We start from the raw sequence: 22,091 nt of genomic DNA, 5'->3' as shown, positions 1-22,091 counted from the left end.
AGCCGAGGGAACATGGAGCAAATCGAGTGTACAGTGCCGAGGGAACACGGTGCGTATCGAGTAAACAGTGCCTAGGGAACATGGTGCGAATTGAGTGAACTTTTCTGAGGGAACATGGTGTGATTCGAGTGAACTGTTCTGAGGGAACATGGTGTCAATAGAGTGAACGGTTCTGAGGGAACATGGTGTGAATCGAGTGAACAGTGCCGAGGGAAATGGTGTGAATTGAGTGAACTGTTCTGAGGGAACATGGTGCGATTCGAGTGAACTGTTCTGAGGGAACATGGTGTGAATCGAGTGAACTGTTCTGAGGGAACATGGTGTGAATCGAGTGAACAGTGCCGAGGGAAATGGTGTGAATTGAGTGAACAGTGCCGAGGGAAATGGTGTGAATCGATTGAACAGTTCCGAGGGAACATGGTGTGAATCGAGTGAACAGTGCTGAGGGAAATTGTGCGAATCGATTGAACAGTGCCTTTGGGAACATGGTGTGAATAGAGTGAACAGTGCCGAGGGAAATGGTGCGAATTGAGTGAACATTGCCGAGGGAAATGGTGTGAATCGACTGAACAGTGCCGAGGGAACATGCTGTGAATCGAGTGAACAGTGCCGAGGGAACATGGTGCGAAACGAGTGAGCATTGCCGAGGGAACATGGTGCGAATCTAGTGAACAGTGCCGAGGGAACATGGTGCGAATCGAGTGAGAATTGGCGAGGGAACATGGTGCGTACCGAGTGAGTATTGCTGCGCGAACATGGTGCGTATCGAGTGAGAATTGCCGAGGGAAAATGGTGCCAATCGAGTGAAAAGTGTCGTGGGATCATGGTGCGAATCGAGTGAAGAGCGCCGAGGGAACATGGTGCGAATCGTGTGAAGAGCGCCGAGGGAACATGGAGCGAATCTAGTGAACAGTGCTGAGGGAACATGGTGCGAATCTAGTGAACAGAGCCGAGGGAACATGGTGCGAATCAAGTGAACAGAGCCCCGGGAACATGGTGCGAATCGAGTGAGAATTGCCGAGGGAAAATGGTGCGAATCGAGTGAGCAGTGACGAGGTAACATGGTGCGATTCGAGTGAACAGAGCCGAGGGATCATGGTGCCAATCGAGTGAGCAGAGCCGAGGGAACATGGTGCGAATCGGGTGAACAGAGCCGAGGGAACATGGTGCGATTCGAGCGAACAGAGCCGAGGGAACATGGTGTGAATCGAGTGAACATTGCCGAGGGAACATGGTCCGACTCGAGTGAACAGAGCCGAGGGAACATGGTGCGAATCGAGTGAACAGTGCCGAGGGAACATGGTGCGAATCGAGTGAACAGAGCCGAGGGAACGTGTTGCGAATCGATTGAACAGAGCCGAGGGAACATAGTGCGAATCGAAGAAACAGCGCCGAGGGAACATGTTGCGAATCGAGTGAACAGAGCCGAGGGAACATGTTGCGATTCGATTGAACAGAGCCGAGGGAACAAGGAGCAAATCGAGTGTACAGTGCCGAGGGAACACGGTGCGAATCGAGTGAACAGTGCCGAGGGAACATGGTGCGAATTGAGCGAACTGTTCTGAGGGAACATGGTGTGATTCGAGTGAACTGTTCTGAGGGAACATGGTGTGAATCGAGTGAACAGTGCCGAGGGAAATGGTGTGAATTGAGTGAACAGTGCCAAGGGAAATGGTGTGAATCGATTGAACAGTTCCAAGGGAACATGGTGTGAATCGAGTGAACAGTGCTGAGGGAAATTGTGCGAATCGATTGAACAGTGCCTTTGGGAACATGGTGTGAATCGAGTGAACAGTGCCGAGGGAAATGGTACGAATCGAGTGAACATTGCCGAGGGAAATGGTGTGAATCGACTGAACTGTGCCCAGGGAACATGCTGTGAATCGAGTGAACAATGCCGAGGGAACATGGTGTGAATCGAGTGAACATTGCCGAGGGAACATGGTCTGACTCGAGTGAACAGCGCCGAGGGAAGATGGTGCGAAACGAGTGAGCATTGCCGAGGGAACATGGTGCGAATCTAGTGAACAGTGCCGAGGGAACATGGTGCGTATCGAGTGAGAATTGCCGAGGGAAAATGTTGCGAATCGAGTGAACAGTGTCGAGGGAACATGGTGCGAATCGAGTGAAGAGCGCCGAGGGAACATGGTGCGAATCGTGTGAAGAGCGCCGAGGGAACATGGAGCGAATCTAGTGAACATTGCCGAGGGAACATGGTGCGAACCAAGTGAACAGAGCCCCGGGAACATGGTGCGAATCGAGTGAGAATTGCCGAGGGAAAATGGTGCGAATCGAGTGAGCAGTGTCGAGGTAACATGGTGCGATTCGAGTGAACAGAGACGAGGGATCATGGTGCCAATCGAGTGAGCAGAGCCGAGGGAACATGGTGCGAATCGGGTGAACAGAGCCGAGGGAACATGGTGCGAATCGAGCGAACAGCGCCGAGGGAACATGCTGTGAATCGAGTGAACATTGCCGAGGGAACATGGTGTGAATCGAGTGAACATTGCCGAGGGAACATGGTCCGACTCGAGTGAACAGAGCCGAGGGAACATGGTGCGAATCGAGTGAACAGTGCCGAGGGAACATGGTGCGAATCGAGTGAACAGAGCCGAGGGAACATGTTGCGAATCGATTGAACAGAGCCGAGGGAACATAGTGCGAATCGAGTGAACAGCGCCGAGGGAACATGTTGCGCATCGAGTGAACAGAGCCGACGGAACATGTTGCGATTCGATTGAACAGAGCCGAGGGAACATGGAGCAAATCGAGTGTACAGTGCCGAGGGAACACGGTGCGAATCGAGTGAACAGTGCCGAGGGAACATGGTGCGAATTGAGTGAACTGTTCTGAGGGAACATGGTGTGATTCGAGTGAACTGTTCTGAGGGAACATGGTGTGAATCGAGTGAACAGTGCCGAGGGAAATGGTGCGAATCGAGTGAACATTGCCGAGGGAAATGTTGTGAATCGACTGAACAGTGCCGAGGGAACATGCTGTGAATCGAGTGAACAGTGGCGAGGGAACATGGAGCGAATCGAGTGAACATTGCCGAGGGAACATGGTCTGACTCGAGTGAACAGCGCCGAGGGAACATGGTGCGAAACGAGTGAGCATTGCCGAGGGAACATGGTGCGAATCTAATGAAGAGTGCCGAGGGAACATGGTGCGAATCAAGTGAAGAGCGCCGAGGGAACATGGTGCGTACCGAGTGAGTATTGCTGAGCGAACATGTTGCGTATCGAGTGAGAATTGCCGAGGGAAAATGGTGCGAATCGAGTGAACAGTTTCGAGGGAACATGGTGCGAATCGTGTGAAGAGCGCCGAGGGAACATGGAGCGAATCTAGTGAACAGTGCCGAGGGAAAATGGTGCGAATCAAGTGAGAATTGCCGAGGGAACATGGTGCGAATCGGGTGAACAGAGCCGAGGGAGCATGGTGCGACTCGAGTGAACAGCGCCGAGGGAACATGCTGTCAATCGAGTGAACATTGCCGAGGGAACATGGTGTGAATCGAGTGAACATTGCAGAGGGAACATGGTCCGACTCGAGTGAACAGAGCCGAGGGAACATGGTGCGAATCGAGTGAACAGTGCCGAGGGAACATGGTGCGAATCGAGTGAACAGAGCCGAGGGAACATGTTGCGCATCGATTGAACAGAGCAGAGGGAACATAGTGCGAATCGAGTGAACATTGCCGAGGGAACATGGTGTGAATCGAGTGAACATTGCCGAGGGAACATGGTCCGACTCGAGTGAACAGAGCCGAGGGAACATGGAGCGAATCGAGTGAACAGTGCCGAGGGATCATGGTGCGAATCGAGTGAACAGAGCCGAGGGAACATGTTGCGAATCGATTGAACAGAACCGAGGGAACATAGTGCGAATCGAGTGAACAGCGCCGAGGGAACATGTTGCGAATCGAGTGAACAGAGCCGAGGGAACATGATACGATTCGATTGAACAGAGCCGAGGGAACATGGAGCAAATCGAGTGTACAGTGCCGAGGGAACACGGTGCGAATCGAGTGAACAGTGCCGAGGGAACATGGTGCGAATTGAGTGAACTGTTCTGAGGGAACATGGTGTGATTCGAGTGAACTGTTCTGAGGGAACATGGTGTGAATCGAGTGAACTGTTCTGAGGGAACATGGTGTGAATCGAGTGAACAGTGCCGAGGGAAATGGTGTGAATTGAGTGAACTGTTCTGAGGGAACATGGTGTGCATCGAGTGAACAGAGCCGAGGGAACATGTTGCGATTCGATTGAACAGAGGCGAGGGAACATGGTCCAAATCGAGTGTACAGTAACGAGGGAACGCGGTGCGAATCGAGTGAACAGTGCCGAGGGAACATGTTGTGAATCAAGTGAACAGTGCCGAGGGAAATAGTGCGAATCGAGTGAACAGTGCCTGAGGGAACATGTTGTGAATCGAGTGAACAGTGCCGAGGGAAATGGTGCGAATCGAGTGAACATTGCCGAGGGAAATGGTGTGAATCGAGTGAACAGTGCCGAGGGAAATGGTGTGAATCGAGTGAACAGTTCCGAGGGAACATGGTGTGAATCGAGTGAACAGTGCCGAGGGAAATAGTGCGAATCGAGTGAACAGTGCCTGAGGGAACATGTTGTGAATCAAGTGAACATTGCCAAGGGAACATGGTGCGCATCGAGTGAACAGCGCCGAGGGAACAAGGTGCGAATCGAATGAGCATTGCCGAGGGAACATGGTGCGAATCGAGTGAAGCGTGCCTTGGGAACATGGTGCGAATCTAGTGAATAGTGCCGAGGGAACATGGTGCGAATCGAGTGAGAATTGCCGAGGGAACATGGTGCGTATCGAGTGAGTATTGCTGAGCGAACATGGTGCGTATCGAGCGAGAATTGCCGAGGGATAATGGTGCGAATCGAGTGAACCGTGTCGAAGGAATATGGTGCGAATCGAGTGAAGAGCGCCGAGGGAACATGGTGCGAATCGAGTGTAGAGTGCCGAGGGAACATGGTGCGAATCAAGTGAACAGAGCCGAGGGAATATGGTGCGAATCAAGTGAACAGTGAGGACGGAACATGGTGCGAATCGAGTGAACAGCGCCAAGGGAACATGTTGCGAATCGAGTGAACAGAGCCGAGGGAACATGTTGCGATTCGATTGAACAGAGCCGAGGGAACATGGAGCAAATCGAGTGTACTGTGCCGAGGGAACACTGTGCGAATCGAGTGAACAGTGCCGAGGGAACATGGTGCGACTTGAGTGAACTGTTCTGAGGGAACATGGTGTGATTCGAGTGAACTGTTCTGAGGGAACATGGTGTGAATCGAGTGAACTGTTCTGAGGGAACATGGTGTGAATCGAGTGAACAGTGCCGTGGGAAATGGTGTGAATTGAGTGAACATTGCCGAGGGAACATGGTCTGACTCGAGTGAACAGCGCCGAGGGAACATGGTGAGAAACGAGTGAGCATTGCCGAGGGAACATTGTGCGAATCTAGTGAACAGTGCCGAGGGAACATGGTGCAAATCGAGTGAGAATTGGCGAGGGAACATGGTGCGTACCGAGTGAGTATTGCTGAGCGAACATGGTGCGTATCGAGTGAGAATTGCCGAGGGAAAATGGTGCGAATCGAGTGAACAGTGTCGAGGGAACATGGTGCGAATCGAGTGAAGAGCGCCGAGGGAACATGGTGCGAATCGTGTGAAGAGCGCCGAGGGAACATGGAGTGAATCTAGTGAACAGTGCTGAGGGAACATGGTGCGAATCAAGTGAACAGAGCCCCGGGAACATGGTGCGAATCTAGTGAGAATTGCCGAGGGAAAATGGTGCGAATCGAGTGAACAGTGTCGAGGTAACATGGTGCGATTCGAGTAAACAGAGCCGAGGGATCATGGTGCCAATCGAGTGAGCAGAGCCGAGGGAACATGGTGCGAATCGGGTGAACAGAGCAGAGGGAACATGGTGCGAATCGAGTGAATAGCGCCGAAGGAACATGCTGTGAAACGAGTGAACATTGCCGAGGGTACACGGTGTGAATCGAGTGAACATTGCCGAGGGAACATGGTCCGACTCGAGTGAACAGAGCCGAGGGAACATGGTGCGAATCGAACGAACAGTGCCGAGGGAACATGGTGCGAATCGAGTGAACAGAGCCGATGGAACATGTTGCGAATCGATTGAACAGAGCCGAGGGAACATAGTGCGAATCGAGTGAACAGCGCCGAGGGAACATGTTGCGAATCGAGTGAACAGAGCCGAGGGAACATGTTGCGATTCGATTGAACAGAGCTGAGGGAACATGGAGCAAATCGAGTGTACAGTGCCGAGGGAACACGGTGCGAATCGAGTGAACAGTGCCGAGGGAACATGGTGCGAATTGAGTGAACTGTTCGGAGGGATCATGGTGCCAATCGAGTGAACAGAGCCGAGGGAACATGGTGCGAATCGGGTGAACAGAGCCGAGGGAACATGGTGTGAATCAAGTGAACAGCGCAGAGGGAACATGGTGTGAATCAAGTGAACAGCGCCGAGGGAACATGGTGTGAATCGAGTGAACAATGCCGAGGGAACATGGTGTGAATCGAGTGAACAATGCCGAGGGAACATGGTGCGAATCGAGTGCACAGTGCCGATGGAACACGGTGCGAATCGAGTGAACAGAGCCGAGGGAACATGGAGCAAATCGAGTGAACAGTGCCGATGGAACACGGTGCGAATCGAGTGAACAGAGCCGAGGGAACATGGAGCAAATCGAGTGTACAGTGCCGAGGGCATACGGTGCGAATCGAGTGAACAGTGCCGAGGGAACATGATGCGAAATGAGTGAACACTGCAGAGGGAACATGGTGTGAATCGAGTGAACTCTTCTGCGGGATCATGGTGTGAATCGAGTGAGCATTGCCGAGGGAACATGGTGCGATTTGAATGAACAGAGCCGAGGGAACATGGTGCGAATCGAGTGAACAGCGCCGAGGGAACATGTTGCGAATCGAGTGAACAGAGCCGAGGGAACATGTCGCGATTCGATTGAACAGAGCTGAGGGAACATGGAGCAAGTCGAGTGTACAGTGCCGAGGGAACACTGTGCGAATCGAGTGAACAGTGCCGAGGGAACATGGTGCGAATTGAGTGAACTGTTCTGAGGGAACATGGTGTGATTCGAGTGAACTGTTCTGAGGGAACATGGTGTGAATCGAGTGAACTGTTCTGAGGGAACATGGTGTGAATCGAGTGAACAGTGCCGTGGGAAATCGTGTGAATTGAGTGAAAAGTGCCGAGGGTAATGGTGTGAATCGATTGAACAGTTCCGAGGGAACATGCTGTGAATCGAGTGAACAGTGCTGAGGGAAATTGTGCGAATCAATTGAACATTGCCTTTGGGAACATGGTGTGAATCGAGTGAACAGTGCCAAGGGAAATGGTGCGAATCGAGTGAACATTGCCGAGGGAAATGGTGTGAATCGACTGAACAGTGCCGAGGGAACATGCTGTGAATCGAGTGAACAGTGCCGAGGGAACATGGTGTGAATCGAGTGAACATTGCCGAGGGAACATGGTCTGACTCGAGTGAACAGCGCCAAGGGAACATGGTGCGAAACGAGTGAGCATTTCCGAGGGAACATTGTGCGAATCTAGTGAACAGTGCCGAGGGAACATGGTGCGAATCGAGTGAGAATTGGCGATGGAACATGGTGAGTACCGAGTGAGTATTGCTGAGCGAACATGGTGCGTATCGAGTGAGAATTGCCGAGGGAAAATGGTGCGAATCGAGTGAACAGTGTCGAGGGAACATGGTGCGATTCGAGTGTAGAGCGCCGAGGGAACATGGTGCGAATCGTGTGAAGAGCGCCGAGGGAACATGGAGCGAATCTAGTGAACAGTGCCGAGGGAACATGGTGCGAATCAAGTGAACAGAGCCGCGGGAACATGGTGCGAATCGAGTGAGAATTGACGAGGGAAAATGGTGCGAATCGAGTGAACAGTGTCGAGGTAACATGGTGTGATTCGAGTGAACAGAGCTGAGGGATCATGGTGCCAATCGAGTGAACAGAGTCGAGGGAACATGGTGCGAATCGGGTGAACAGAGCCGAGGGAACATGGTGTGAATCAAGTGAACAGCGCCGAGGGAACATGGTGTGAATCAAGTGAACAGTGCCGAGGGAACATGGTGTGAATCGAGTGAACAATGCCGAGGGAACATGGTGTGATTCGAGTGAACAGTGCCGAGGGAACATGGTGCGAATCGAGTGAACAGTGCCGAGGGAACACGGTGTGAATCGAGTGAACAGAGCCGAGGGAACATGGAGCAAATCGAGTGTACAGTGCCGAGGGAACACGGTGCGAATCGAGTGAACAGTGCCGAGGGAACATGATGCGAATTGAGTGAACACTGCAGAGGGAACATGGTGTGAATCGCGTGAACTCTTCTGCGGGATCATGGTGTGAATTGAGTGAGCATTGCCGAGGGAACATGGTGGGATTTGAATGAACAGAGCCGAGGGAACATGGTGCGAATCGAGTGAACAGTCCCTAGGGAAATGGTGCGAATCGAGTGAAGAGAGCCGAGTGAACATGTTGCTATTCGATTGAACAGTGCCGAGGGAACATGAAGCGTTTCGATTGAACAGAGGCGAGGGAACATGGTCCAAATCGAGTGTACAGTAACGAGGGAACGCGGTGCGAATCGAGTGAACAGTGCCGAGGGAACATGGTGCGAATTGAGTGAACACTGCAGAGGGAACATGGTGTGAATCGAGTGAACAGTGCCGAGGGAACATGGTGCGATTTGAGTGAACAGTGCCGAGAGAAATGGTGTGAATCGAGTGAACAGTGCCGAGGGAAATGGTGTGAATCGAGTGAACAGTTCCGAGGGAAATAGTGCGAATCGAGTGAACAGTGCCTGAGGGAACATGTTGTGAATCGAGTGAACAGTGCCGAGGGAAATGGTGCGAATCGAGTGAACATTGCCGAGGGAAATGGTGTGAATCGACTGAACAGTGCCGAGGGAACATGGTGTGATCGAGTGAACAGCGCCGAGGGAAATAGTGCGAATCGATTGAACAGTGCCTTTGGGAACATGGTGTGAATCGAGTGAACAGTGCCAGGGAAATGGTGCGAATCGAGTGAACATTGCCGAGGGAAATGGTGTGAATCGACTGAACAGTGCCGAGGGAACATGGTGTGAATCGAGTGAACAGCGCCGAGGGAAATAGTGCGAATCGATTGAACAGTGCCTTTGGGAACATGGTGTGAATCGAGTGAACAGTGCCAGGGAAATGGTGCGAATCGAGTGAACATTGCCGAGGGAAATGGTGTGAATCGACTGAACAGTGCCGAGGGAACATGGTGTGATCGAGTGAAGAGCGCCGAGGGAACATGGTGTTATCGAGTGAACAGCGCCGAGGGAACATGCTGTGAATCGAGTGAACAGTGCCGAGGGAACATGGTGCGAATCGAGTGAACAGCGCCGAGGGAACAAGGTGCGAATCGAATGAGCATTGCCGAGGGAACATGGTGCGAATCGAGTGAAGAGCGCCTAGGGAACATGGTGCGAATCCAATGAATAGTGCCGAGGGAACATGGTGCGAATCGAGTGAGAATTGCCGAGGGAACATGGTGCGTATCGAGTGAGTATTGCTGAGCGAACATGGTGCATATCGAGCGAGAATTGCCGAGGGAAAATGGTGCGAATCGAGTGAACAGTGTCAAGGGAACATGGCGCGAATCGAGTGAAGAGCGCCGAGGGAACATGGTGCGAATCCAGTGAACAGAGCTTTGGGAATATTGTGCGAATCAAGTGAACAGTGCCGAGGGAACATGGTGCGAATCGAGTGAACAGAGCCGAGGGAACATCTTGCGAATCGATTGAACAGAGCCGAGGGAACATGGTGCGAATCGAGTGAACAGAGACAAGGGAACATGTTGCGATTCGATTGAACAGAGCCGAGGGAACATGGAGCAAATCGAGTGTACAGTGCCGAGGGAACACGGTGCGAATCGAGTGAACAGTGCCGAGGGAATGTGGTGCGAATTGAGTGAACTGTTCTGAGGGAACATGGTGTGAATCGAGTGAACTGTTCTGAGGGAAATGGTGTGAATCGAGTGAACAGTGCCGAGGGAAATGGTGTGATTCGATTGAACAGTTCCGAGGGAACATGGTGTGAATCGAGTGAACAGTGCTGAGGGAAATTGTGCGAATCGATTGAACAGTGCCTTTGGGAACATGGTGTGAATCGAGTGAACATTGCCGAGGGAAATGTTGTGAATCGACTGAACAGTGCCGAGGGAACATGGTGTGAATCGAGTGAACATTGCCGAGGGAACATGGTCCGACTCGAATGAACAGCGCCGAGGGAACATGGTGCGAATCGAGTGAGCATTGCCGAGGGAACATGGTGCGAATCTAGTGAACAGTGCCGAGGGAACATGGTGCGAATCGAGTGAGAATTGGCGAGGGAACATGGTGCGTACCGAGTGAGTATTGCTGAGCGAACATGGTGCGTATCGAGTGAGAATTGCCGAGGGAAAATGTTGCGAATCGAGTGAACAGTGTCGAGGGAACATGGTGCGAATCGAGTGAAGAGCGCCGAGGGAACATGGTGCGAATCGTGAGAAGAGTGCCGAGGGAACATGGAGCGAATCTAGTGAACAGTGCTGAGGGAACATGGTGCGAATCAAGTGAACAGAGCCCCGGGAAAATGGTGCGAATCGAGTGAACAGTGTCGAGGTAACATGGTGCGAATCGAGTGAGCATTGCCGAGGGAACATGGTGCGAATATAGTGAACAGTGCCGAGGGAACATGGAGCAAATCGAATGTACAGTGCCGAGGGCATACTGTGCGAATCGAGTGAACAGTGCCGAGGGAACATGATGCGAATTGAGTGAACACTGCAGTGGGAACATGGTGTGAATCGAGTGAAATCTTCTGCGGGATCATGGTGTGAATCGAGTGAGCATTGCCGAGGGAACATGGTTCGATTTGAAAGAACAGAGCCGAGGGAACATGGTGCGAATCGAGTGAACAGTCCCTAGGGAAATGGTGCGAATCGAGTGAAGAGAGCCGAGGGAACATGTTGCGAATCGATTGAACAGTGCCGAGGGAACATGGTGCGAATCGAGTGAACAGTGCCGTGGGAAATCGTGTGAATTGAGTGAAAAGTGCCGAGGGTAATGGTGTGAATCGATTGAACAGTTCCGAGGGAACATGCTGTGAATCGAGTGAACAGTGCTGAGGGAAATTGTGCGAATCAATTGAACATTGCCTTTGGGAACATGGTGTGAATCGAGTGAACAGTGCCAAGGGAAATGGTGCGAATCGAGTGAACATTGCCGAGGGAAATGGTGTGAATCGACTGAACAGTGCCGAGGGAACATGCTGTGAATCGAGTGAACAGTGCCGAGGGAACATGGTGTGAATCGAGTGAACATTGCCGAGGGAACATGGTCTGACTCGAGTGAACAGCGCCAAGGGAACATGGTGCGAAACGAGTGAGCATTTCCGAGGGAACATTGTGCGAATCTAGTGAACAGTGCCGAGGGAACATGGTGCGAATCGAGTGAGAATTGGCGATGGAACATGGTGAGTACCGAGTGAGTATTGCTGAGCGAACATGGTGCGTATCGAGTGAGAATTGCCGAGGGAAAATGGTGCGAATCGAGTGAACAGTGTCGAGGGAACATGGTGCGATTCGAGTGTAGAGCGCCGAGGGAACATGGTGCGAATCGTGTGAAGAGCGCCGAGGGAACATGGAGCGAATCTAGTGAACAGTGCCGAGGGAACATGGTGCGAATCAAGTGAACAGAGCCGCGGGAACATGGTGCGAATCGAGTGAGAATTGCCGAGGGAAAATGGTGCGAATCGAGTGAACAGTGTCGAGGTAACATGGTGTGATTCGAGTGAACAGAGCTGAGGGATCATGGTGCCAATCGAGTGAACAGAGTCGAGGGAACATGGTGCGAATCGGGTGAACAGAGCCGAGGGAACATGGTGTGAATCAAGTGAACAGCGCCGAGGGAACATGGTGTGAATCAAGTGAACAGTGCCGAGGGAACATGGTGTGAATCGAGTGAACAATGCCGAGGGAACATGGTGTGAATCGAGTGAACAGTGCCGAGGGAACATGGTGCGAATCGAGTGAACAGTGCCGAGGGAACACGGTGTGAATCGAGTGAACAGAGCCGAGGGAACATGGAGCAAATCGAGTGTACAGTGCCGAGGGAACACGGTGCGAATCGAGTGAACAGAGCCGAGGGAACATGGAGCAAATCGAGTGTACAGTGCCGAGGGCATACGGTACGAATCGAGTGAACAGTGCCGAGGGAACATGATGCGAATTGAGTGAACACTGCAGTGGGAACATGGTGTGAATCGAGTGAAATCTTCTGCGGGATCATGGTGTGAATCGAGTGAGCATTGCCGAGGGAACATGGTTCGATTTGAATGAACAGAGCCGAGGGAACATGGTGCGAATCGAGTGAACAGTCCCTAGGGAAATGGTGCGAATCGAGTGAAGAGAGCCGAGGGAACATGTTGCGAATCGATTGAACAGTGCCGAGGGAACATGGTGCGAATCGAGTGAACAGAGCCGAGGGAACATGTTGCGATTCGATTGAACAGAGGCGAGGGAACATGGTCCAAATCGAGTGTACAGTAACGAGGGAACGCGGTGCGAATCGAGTGAACGGAGCCGAGGGAACATGGTGCGATTTGAGTGAACAGTGCCGAGGGAAATGGTGTGAATCGAGTGAACAGTGCCGAGGGAAATGGTGTGAATCGAGTGAACAGTTCTGAGGGAACATGGTGTGAATCGAGTGAACAGAGCCGAGGGAACATGTTGCGATTCGATTGAACAGAGGCGAGGGAACATGGTCCAAATCGAGTGTACAGTAACGAGGGAACGCGGTGCGAATCGAGTGAACGGAGCCGAGGGAACATGGTGCGATTTGAGTGAACAGTGCCGAGGGAAATGGTGTGAATCGAGTGAACAGTGCCGAGGGAAATGGTGTGAATCGAGTGAACAGTTCTGAGGGAACATGGTGTGAATCGAGTGAACAGTGCCGAGGGAAATAGTGCGAATCGAGTGAACAGTGCCTGAGGGAACATGTTGTGAATCGAGTGAACAGTGCCGAGGGAAATGGTGCGAATCGAGTGAACATTGCCGAGGGAAATGGTGTGAATCGACTGAACAGAGCCGAGGGAACATGGTGTGAATCAAGTGAACAGTGCCGAGGGAACATGGTGTGAATCGAGTGAACATTGCCGAGGGAACATGGTGCGAATCGAGTGAACAGCGCCGAGGGAACAAGGTGCGAATCGAATGAGCATTGCCGAGGGAACATGGTGCGAATTGAGTGAAGAGCGCCTAGGGAACATGGTGCGAATCTAGTGAATAGTGCCGAGGGAACATGGTGCGAATCGAGTGAGAATTGCCGAGGGAACATGGTGCGTATCGAGTGAGTATTGCTGAGCGAACATGGTGCGTATCGAGCGAGAATTGCCGAGGGAAAATGGTGCGAATCGAGTGAACAGTGTCGAGGGAACATGGTGCGAATCGAGTGAAGAGCGCCGAGGGAACATGGTGCTAATCCAGTGAACAGAGCCGTGGGAATATTGTGCGAATCAAGTGAACAGTGCCGAGGGAACATGGTGCGAATCGAGTGAACAGAGCCGAGGGAACATGTTGCGAATCGATTGAACAGAGCCGAGGGAACATGGTGCGAATCGAGTGAACAGAGACAAGGGAACATGTTGCGATTCGATTGAACAGAGCCGAGGGAATATGGTGCGAATTGAGTGAACTGTTCTGAGGGAACATGGTGTGAATCGAGTGAACTGTTCTGAGGGAAATGGTGTGAATCGAGTGAACAGTGCCCAGGGAAATGGTGTGATTCGATTGAACAGTTCCGAGGGAACATGTTGTGAATCGAGTGATCAGTGCTGAGGGAAATTGTGCGAATCGATTGAACGGTGCCTTTGGAAACATGGTGTGAATCGAGTGAACATTGCCGAGGGAAATGGTGTGAATCGACTGAACGATGCCGAGGGAACATGCTGTGAATCGAGTGAACTGTGCAGAGGGAACATGGTGTGAATCGAGTGAACATTGCCGAGGGAACATGGTCCAACTCGAGTGAACAGCGCCGAGGGATCATGGTGCGAATCGAGTGAGCATTGCCGAGGGAACATGGTGCGAATATAGTGAACAGTGCCGAGGGAACATGGAGCAAATCGAGTGTACAGTGCCGAGGGCATACTGTGCGAATCGAGTGAACAGTGCCGAGGGAACATGATGCGAATTGAGTGAACACTGCAGAGGGAACATGGTGTGAATCGCGTGAACTCTTCTGCGGGATCATGGTGTGAATTGAGTGAGCATTGCCGAGGGAACATGGTGGGATTTGAATGAACAGAGCCGAGGGAACATGGTGCGAATCGAGTGAACAGTCCCTAGGGAAATGGTGCGAATCGAGTGAAGAGAGCCGAGTGAACATGTTGCTATTCGATTGAACAGTGCCGAGGGAACATGAAGCGTTTCGATTGAACAGAGGCGAGGGAACATGGTCCAAATCGAGTGTACAGTAACGAGGGAACGCGGTGCGAATCGAGTGAACAGTGCCGAGGGAACATGGTGCGAATTGAGTGAACACTGCAGAGGGAACATGGTGTGAATCGAGTGAACAGAGCCGAGGGAACATGGTGCGATTTGAGTGAACAGTGCCGAGAGAAATGGTGTGAATCGAGTGAACAGTGCCGAGGGAAATGGTGTGAATCGAGTGAACAGTTCCGAGGGAAATAGTGCGAATCGAGTGAACAGTGCCTGAGGGAACATGTTGTGAATCGAGTGAACAGTGCCGAGGGAAATGGTGCGAATCGAGTGAACATTGCCGAGGGAAATGGTGTGAATCGACTGAACAGTGCCGAGGGAACATGGTGTGATCGAGTGAACAGCGCCGAGGGAAATAGTGCGAATCGATTGAACAGTGCCTTTGGGAACATGGTGTGAATCGAGTGAACAGTGCCAGGGAAATGGTGCGAATCGAGTGAACATTGCCGAGGGAAATGGTGTGAATCGACTGAACAGTGCCGAGGGAACATGGTGTGAATCGAGTGAACAGCGCCGAGGGAAATAGTGCGAATCGATTGAACAGTGCCTTTGGGAACATGGTGTGAATCGAGTGAACAGTGCCAGGGAAATGGTGCGAATCGAGTGAACATTGCCGAGGGAAATGGTGTGAATCGACTGAACAGTGCCGAGGGAACATGGTGTGATCGAGTGAAGAGCGCCGAGGGAACATGGTGTGATCGAGTGAACAGCGCCGAGGGAACATGCTGTGAATCGAATGAACAGTGCCGAGGGAACATGGTGCGAATCGAGTGAACAGCGCCGAGGGAACAAGGTGCGAATCGAATGAGCATTGCCGAGGGAACATGGTGCGAATCGAGTGAAGAGCGCCTAGGGAACATGGTGCGAATCCAATGAATAGTGCCGAGGGAACATGGTGCGAATCGAGTGAGAATTGCCGAGGGAACATGGTGCGTATCGAGTGAGTATTGCTGAGCGAACATGGTGCATATCGAGCGAGAATTGCCGAGGGAAAATGGTGCGAATCGAGTGAACAGTGTCAAGGGAACATGGCGCGAATCGAGTGAAGAGCGCCGAGGGAACATGGTGCGAATCCAGTGAACAGAGCTTTGGGAATATTGTGCGAATCAAGTGAACAGTGCCGAGGGAACATGGTGCGAATCGAGTGAACAGAGGCGAGGGAACATCTTGCGAATCGATTGAACAGAGCCGAGGGAACATGGTGCGAATCGAGTGAACAGAGACAAGGGAACATGTTGCGATTCGATTGAACAGAGCCGAGGGAACATGGAGCAAATCGAGTGTACAGTGCCGAGGGAACACGGTGCGAATCGAGTGAACAGTGCCGAGGGAATGTGGTGCGAATTGAGTGAACTGTTCTGAGGGAACATGGTGTGAATCGAGTGAACTGTTCTGAGGGAAATGGTGTGAATCGAGTGAACAGTGCCGAGGGAAATGGTGTGATTCGATTGAACAGTTCCGAGGGAACATGGTGTGAATCGAGTGAACAGTGCTGAGGGAAATTGTGCGAATCGATTGAACAGTGCCTTTGGGAACATGGTGTGAATCGAGTGAACATTGCCGAGGGAAATGTTGTGAATCGACTGAACAGTGCCGAGGGAACATGGTGTGAATCGAGTGAACATTGCCGAGGGAACATGGTCCGACTCGAATGAACAGCGCCGAGGGAACATGGTGCGAATCGAGTGAGCATTGCCGAGGGAACATGGTGCGAATCTAGTGAACAGTGCCGAGGGAACATGGTGCGAATCGAGTGAGAATTGGCGAGGGAACATGGTGCGTACCGAGTGAGTATTGCTGAGCGAACATGGTGCGTATCGAGTGAGAATTGCCGAGGGAAAATGTTGCGAATCGAGTGAACAGTGTCGAGGGAACATGGTGCGAATCGAGTGAAGAGCGCCGAGGGAACATGGTGCGAATCGTGAGAAGAGTGCCGAGGGAACATGGAGCGAATCTAGTGAACAGTGCTGAGGGAACATGGTGCGAATCAAGTGAACAGAGCCCCGGGAAAATGGTGCGAATCGAGTGAACAGTGTCGAGGTAACATGGTGCGAATCGAGTGAGCATTGCCGAGGGAACATGGTGCGAATATAGTGAACAGTGCCGAGGGAACATGGAGCAAATCGAGTGTACAGTGCCGAGGGCATACTGTGCGAATCGAGTGAACAGTGCCGAGGGAACATGATGCGAATTGAGTGAACACTGCAGAGGGAACATGGTGTGAATCGCGTGAACTCTTCTGCGGGATCATGGTGTGAATTGAGTGAGCATTGCCGAGGGAACATGGTGGGATTTGAATGAACAGAGCCGAGGGAACATGGTGCGAATCGAGTGAACAGTCCCTAGGGAAATGGTGCGAATCGAGTGAAGAGAGCCGAGGGAACATGTTGCTATTCGATTGAACAGTGCCGAGGGAACATGAAGCGTTTCGATTGAACAGAGGCGAGGGAACATGGTCCAAATCGAGTGTACAGTAACGAGGGAACGCGGTGCGAATCGAGTGAACAGTGCCGAGGGAACATGGTGCGAATTGAGTGAACACTGCAGAGGGAACATGGTGTGAATCGAGTGAACAGAGCCGAGGGAACATGGTGCGATTTGAGTGAACAGTGCCGAGAGAAATGGTGTGAATCGAGTGAACAGTGCCGAGGGAAATGGTGTGAATCGAGTGAACAGTTCCGAGGGAAATAGTGCGAATCGAGTGAACAGTGCCTGAGGGAACATGTTGTGAATCGAGTGAACAGTGCCGAGGGAAATGGTACGAATCGAGTGAACATTGCCGAGGGAAATGGTATGAATCGACTGAACAGTGCCGAGGGAACATGGTGTGATCGAGTGAACAGCGCCGAGGGAAATAGTGCGAATCGATTGAACAGTGCCTTTGGGAACATGGTGTGAATCGAGTGAACAGTGCCAGGGAAATGGTGCGAATCGAGTGAACATTGCCGAGGGAAATGGTGTGAATCGACTGAACAGTGCCGAGGGAACATGGTGTGAATCGAGTGAACAGCGCCGAGGGAAATAGTGCGAATCGATTGAACAGTGCCTTTGGGAACATGGTGTGAATCGAGTGAACAGTGCCAGGGAAATGGTGCGAATCGAGTGAACATTGCCGAGGGAAATGGTGTGAATCGACTGAACAGTGCCGAGGGAACATGGTGTGATCGAGTGAAGAGCGCCGAGGGAACATGGTGTGATCGAGTGAACAGCGCCGAGGGAACATGCTGTGAATCGAGTGAACAGTGCCGAGGGAACATGGTGCGAATCGAGTGAACAGCGCCGAGGGAACAAGGTGCGAATCGAATGAGCATTGCCGAGGGAACATGGTGCGAATCGAGTGAAGAGCGCCTAGGGAACATGGTGCGAATCCAATGAATAGTGCCGAGGGAACATGGTGCGAATCGAGTGAGAATTGCCGAGGGAACATGGTGCGTATCGAGTGAGTATTGCTGAGCGAACATGGTGCATATCGAGCGAGAATTGCCGAGGGAAAATGGTGCGAATCGAGTGAACAGTGTCAAGGGAACATGGCGCGAATCGAGTGAAGAGCGCCGAGGGAACATGGTGCGAATCCAGTGAACAGAGCTTTGGGAATATTGTGCGAATCAAGTGAACAGTGCCGAGGGAACATGGTGCGAATCGAGTGAACAGAGCCGAGGGAACATCTTGCGAATCGATTGAACAGAGCCGAGGGAACATGGTGCGAATCGAGTGAACAGAGACAAGGGAACATGTTGCGATTCGATTGAACAGAGCCGAGGGAACATGGAGCAAATCGAGTGTACAGTGCCGAGGGAACACGGTGCGAATCGAGTGAACAGTGCCGAGGGAATGTGGTGCGAATTGAGTGAACTGTTCTGAGGGAACATGGTGTGAATCGAGTGAACTGTTCTGAGGGAAATGGTGTGAATCGAGTGAACAGTGCCGAGGGAAATGGTGTGATTCGATTGAACAGTTCCGAGGGAACATGGTGTGAATCGAGTGAACAGTGCTGAGGGAAATTGTGCGAATCGATTGAACAGTGCCTTTGGGAACATGGTGTGAATCGAGTGAACATTGCCGAGGGAAATGTTGTGAATCGACTGAACAGTGCCGAGGGAACATGGTGTGAATCGAGTGAACATTGCCGAGGGAACATGGTCCGACTCGAATGAACAGCGCCGAGGGAACATGGTGCGAATCGAGTGAGCATTGCCGAGGGAACATGGTGCGAATCTAGTGAACAGTGCCGAGGGAACATGGTGCGAATCGAGTGAGAATTGGCGAGGGAACATGGTGCGTACCGAGTGAGTATTGCTGAGCGAACATGGTGCGTATCGAGTGAGAATTGCCGAGGGAAAATGTTGCGAATCGAGTGAACAGTGTCGAGGGAACATGGTGCGAATCGAGTGAAGAGCGCCGAGGGAACATGGTGCGAATCGTGAGAAGAGTGCCGAGGGAACATGGAGCGAATCTAGTGAACAGTGCTGAGGGAACATGGTGCGAATCAAGTGAACAGAGCCCCGGGAACATGGTGCGAATCGAGTGAGAATTGCCGAGGGAAAATGGTGCGAATCGAGTGAACAGTGTCGAGGTAACATGGTGCGATTCGAGTGAACAGAGCCGAGGGATCATGGTGCCAATTGAGTGAACAGAGCCGAGGCAACATGGTGCGAATCGGGTGAACAGAGCCGAGGGAACATGGTGTGAATCGAGTGAACAGCGCAGAGGGAACCTTGTGTGAATCAAGTGAACAGTGCCGAGGGAACATGGTGTGAATCGAGTGAACAATGCCGAGTGAACATGGTGTGAATCGAGTGAACAGTGCCGAGGGAACATGGTGCGAATTGAGTGAACAGTGCCGAGGGAACACGGTGTGAATCGAGTGAACAGAGCCGAGGGAACATGGAGCAAATCGAGTGTACAGTGCCGAGGGAACACGGTGCGAATCGAGTGAACAGAGCCGAGGGAACATGGAGCAAATCGAGTGTACAGTGCCGAGGGCACACGGTGCGAATCGAGTGAACAGTGCCGAGGGAACATGATGCGAATTGAGTGAACACTGCAGAGGGAACATGGTGTGAATCGAGTGAACGCTTCTGCGGGATGATGGTGTGAATCGAGTGAGCATTGCCGAGGGAATATGTTGCGATTTGAATGAACACAGCCGAGGGAACATGTTGCGAATCGAGTGAACAGTCCCTAGGGAAATGGTGCGAATCGAGTGAACAGAGCCAAGGGAACATGTTGCGAATCGATTGAACAGTGCCGAGGGAACATGGTGCAAATCGAGTGAACAGAGCCAAGGGAACATGGTGCGAATCGAGTGAACAGAGCCGAGGGAACATGTTGCGATTCGATTGAACAGAGGCGAGGGAACATGGACCAAATCGAGTGTACAGTATCGAGGGAACGCGGTGCGAATCGAGTGAACAGTGCCGAGGGAACATGGTGCGAATTGAGTGAACACTGCAGAGGGAACATGGGTGTGAATTGAGTGAACAGAGCCGAGGGAACATGGTGCGATTTGAGTGAACAGTGCAGAGGGAAATGGTGTGAATCGAGTGAACAGTTCAGAGGGAACATGGTGTGAATCGAGTGAACAGCGCCGAGGGAAATAGTGCGAATCGAGTGAACAGTGCCTGAGGGAACATGGTGTGAATCGTGTGAACAGTGCCAAGGGAAATGGTGCAAATCGAGTGAACATTGCCGAGGGAAATGGTGTGAATCGACTAAATAGTGCCGAGGGAACATGGTGTGATCGAGTGAACAGCGCCGAGGGAACATGCTGTGAATCGAGTGAACAGTGCCGAGGGAACATGGTGTGAATCGAGTGAACATTGCCGAGGGAACATGGTGCGAATCGAGTGAACAGTCCCTAGGGAAATGGTGCGAATCGAGTGAAGAGAGCCGAGGGAACATGTTGCGAATCGATTGAACAGTGCCGAGGGAACATGTTGTGATTCGATTGAACAGAGACGAGGGAACATGGTCCAAATCGAGTGTACAGTAACGAGGGAACGCGGTGCGAATCGAGTGAACAGTGCCGAGGGAACATGGTGCGAATTGAGTGAACACTGCAGAGGGAACATGGTGTGAATTGAGTGAACAGAGCCGAGGGAACATGGTGCGATTTGAGTGAACAGTGCCGAGGGAAATGGTGTGAATCGAGTGAACAGTGCCGAGGGAAATGGTGTGAATCGAGTGAACAGTTCCGATGGAACATGGTGTGAATCGAGTGAACAGTGCCGAGGGAAATAGTGCGAATCGAGTGAACAGTGCCTGAGGGAACATGTTGTGAATCGAGTGAACAGTGCCGAGGGAAATGGTGCGAATCGAGTGAACATTGCCGAGGGAAATGGTGTGAATCGACTGAACAGTGCCGAGGGAACATGGTGTGATCGAGTGAACAGCGCCGAGGGAACATGCTGTGAATCGAGTGAACATTGCCGAGGGAACATGGTGTGAATCGAGTGAACATTTCCGAGGGAAAATGGTGCGAATCGAGTGAACAGCGCCGAGGGAACAAGGTGCGAATCGAATGAGCATTGCCCAGGGAACATGGTGCGAATCGAGTGAAGAGCGCCTAGGGAACATGGTGCGAATCTAGTGAATAGTGCCGAGGGAACATGGTGCGAATCGAGTGAGAATTGCCGAGGGAACATGGTGCGTATCGAGTGAGTATTGCTGAGCGAACATGGTGCGTATCGAGCGAGAATTGCCGAGGGAAAATGTTGCGAATCGAGTGAAGAGTGTCGAGGGAACATGGTGCGAATCGAGTGAAGAGCGCCAAGGGAACATGGTGCGAATCCAGTGAACAGAGCCGTGGGAATATTGTGCGAATCAAGTGAACAGTGCCGAGGGAACATGGTGCGAATCGAGTGAACAGAGCAGAGGGAACATGTTGCGAATCGATTGAACAGAGCCGAGGGAACATGGTGCGAATCGAGTGAACAGAGCCAAGGGAACATGTTGCGATTCGATTGAACAGAGCCGAGGGAACATGGAGCAAATCGAGTGTACAGTGCCGAGGGAACACGGTGCGAATCGAGTGAACAGTGCTGAGGGAATATGGTGCGAATTGAGTGAACTGTTCTGAGGGAACATGGTGTGAATCGAGTGAACTGTTCTGAGGGAACATGGTGTGAATCGAGTGAACTGTTCTGAGGGAAATGGTGTGAATCGAGTGAACAGTGCCGAGGGAAATGGTGTGATTCGATTGAACAGTTCCGAGGGAACATGGTCCAAATCGAGTGTACAGTAACGAGGGAACGCGGTGCGAATCGAGTGAACAGTGCCGAGGGAACATGGTGCGAATTGAGTGAACACTGCAGAGGGAACATGGTGTGAATCGAGTGAACAGAGCCGAGGGAACATGGTGCGATTTGAGTGAACAGTGCCGAGGGAAATGGTGTGAATCGAGTGAACAGTGCCGAGGGAAATGGTGTGAATCGAGTGAACAGTTCCGATGGAACATGGTGTGAATCGAGTGAACAGTGCCGAGGGAAATAGTGCGAATC

The sequence above is a fragment of the Carcharodon carcharias genome, chromosome 10 (assembly GCF_017639515.1).
Source record: "Carcharodon carcharias isolate sCarCar2 chromosome 10, sCarCar2.pri, whole genome shotgun sequence".
NCBI classification, from domain to species: Eukaryota; Metazoa; Chordata; class Chondrichthyes; order Lamniformes; family Lamnidae; genus Carcharodon; species Carcharodon carcharias.
Note: the sequence above shows the minus strand (reverse complement) of the source record.